The sequence below is a fragment of the Schistocerca americana genome, unplaced genomic scaffold (assembly GCF_021461395.2).
Source record: "Schistocerca americana isolate TAMUIC-IGC-003095 unplaced genomic scaffold, iqSchAmer2.1 HiC_scaffold_646, whole genome shotgun sequence".
Taxonomy (NCBI): Eukaryota; Metazoa; Arthropoda; class Insecta; order Orthoptera; family Acrididae; genus Schistocerca; species Schistocerca americana.
Genome location: NW_025726397.1, coordinates 52,501 through 55,000, shown reverse-complemented (window position 1 = coordinate 55,000; position 2,500 = coordinate 52,501).

Below are 2,500 nucleotides of genomic sequence, written 5' to 3'. Positions count from 1 at the left end.
ACCCATATTGCGCCTTAACCTAACCCATATTGCGCCTTAACCTAACCCATATTGTACCTTAACCTAACCTATATTGTACCTTAACCTAACCTATATTGTACCTTAACCTAACCTATATTGGGCCTTAACCTAACCTATATTGGGCCTTAACCTAACCTATATTGGGCCTTAACCTAACCTATATTGGGCCTTAACCTAACCTATATTGGGCCTTAACGTAACCCACGTTGCGCCTTAACGTAACCCACGTTGCGCCTTAACGTAACCCACGTTGCGCCTTAACGTAACCCACGTTGCGCCTTAACGTAACCCACGTTGCGCCTTAACGTAACCCACGTTGCGCCTTAACCTAACCCATATTGCGCCTTAACCTAACCCATATTGCGCCTTACCCTAACCCATATTGCGCCTTAACCTAACCCATATTGTGCCTTAACCTAACCTATATTGTACCTTAACCTAACCCATATTGTACCTTAACCTAACCTATATTGTACCTTAACCTAACCTATATTGTACCTTAACCTAACCTATATTGTACCTTAACCTAACCCATATTGCGCCTTAACCTAACCCATATTGCGCCTTAACCTAACCCATATTGCGCCTTAACCTAACCCATATTGCGCCTTAACCTAACCCATATTGCGCCTTAACCTAACCCATATTGCGCCTTAACCTAACCCATATTGCGCCTTAACCTAACCCATATTGCGCCTTAACCTAACCCATATTGCGCCTTAACCTAACCCATATTGTACCTTAACCTAACCCATATTGTACCTTAACCTAACCTATATTGTACCTTAACCTAACCTATATTGTACCTTAACCTAACCTATATTGTACCTTAACCTAACCTATATTGGGCCTTAACCTAACCTATATTGGGCCTTAACCTAACCTATATTGGGCCTTAACCTAACCTATATTGGGCCTTAACCTAACCTATATTGGGCCTTAACGTAACCCACGTTGCGCCTTAACGTAACCCACGTTGCGCCTTAACGTAACCCACGTTGCGCCTTAACGTAACCCACGTTGCGCCTTAACGTAACCCACGTTGCGCCTTAACGTAACCCACGTTGCGCCTTAACGTAACCCACGTTGCGCCTTAACCCAACACACGTTGCGCCTTAACCCAACACACGTTGCGCCTTAACCCAACACACGTTGGGCCTTAACCCAACACACGTTGGGCCTTAACCCAACACACGTTGGGCCTTAACCCAACACACGTTGGGCCTTAACCCAACACACGTTGGGCCTTAACCCAACACACGTTGGGCCTTAACCCAACACACGTTGGGCCTTAACCCAACACACGTTGGGCCTTAACCCAACACACGTTGGGCCTTAACCCAACACACGTTGGGCCTTAACCCAACACACGTTGGGCCTTAACCCAACACACGTTGGGCCTTAACCCAACACACGTTGGGCCTTAACCCAACACACGTTGGGCCTTAACCCAACACACGTTGGGCCTTAACCCAACACACGTTGGGCCTTAACCTGCTCTGTAATTGTCATACGACGCGTTAAATTAGTGTGGTGTTGCCTAACTGCAACCCCCGCAATATAGTTTGCTACTCGCACTGCCTGGTCCCCAGAGTATCGCTTCATGTTAAACACCTTGCAGCTATACACTGTAATGCGGATGGCAGCAGGACGTACATGCTCAATGCCCTTCGCAGTTGTTCATTGGCATTTGCATGGCGAAGCACAGCCTACGTTGTGGTACGGCGTGTGTCAACTGTCCGCTGATGTTGTACGTCCAAATCACACACTGTACTGCACATTGGTCCTCATGTACTGAATGATACATCGTGGTACATGTGTGACCGTACCACGACTGCGCCAACAACGGCGAACCATACGGTCCAAATATTGTGCACTCAGCTACGTGTCGTCTCCCTATAAGAGCTGGATTGCAGTATGGTATGCCGTGGATGGCGATCAGCATGAGCCGTCTGTTGATGTAGTGGCGCGTGTTGTCAGACGTAGTCGTCTCTTCTCACACACCGTGATAGCATGGTGCACTGCGTTCCACATCTGCGACATGCGACAGAGGCCGGTTGACAGTCGTTCGCGCAATGGACATCGCATACGTACGGGGGCCACCTTCCACGTGTTCGCGAAGCGTGCACATGTTGTTGCGTGTATGTGGGCAGACATAGTGTGTCGTGACACCTGACACAGGCATGCAACAATCGTTGAATTTGCAAATGGCGATGGACGTCTACGTTTGCTGGTGACGTTACGCAAATGAACAACTGGTAAACGGTTGTGGTGCGGTTGTTCTCGCTAGAGGTGAATCAGTGATGGCGACGATCGGTTGAGCTACCAACCGGTTGTTTCAGCGATACCCACCATGCCCACGAACGTGAATGGCATGTGGGTGTGAAGCGATACGCGGCGGTGGCTGGGTGGGACCGTCCCCGGCCGGTGAGGGGGGGCCTCCCGGCGTGCTGGCCGCGCGGTGCGTGGGCGCACGCGC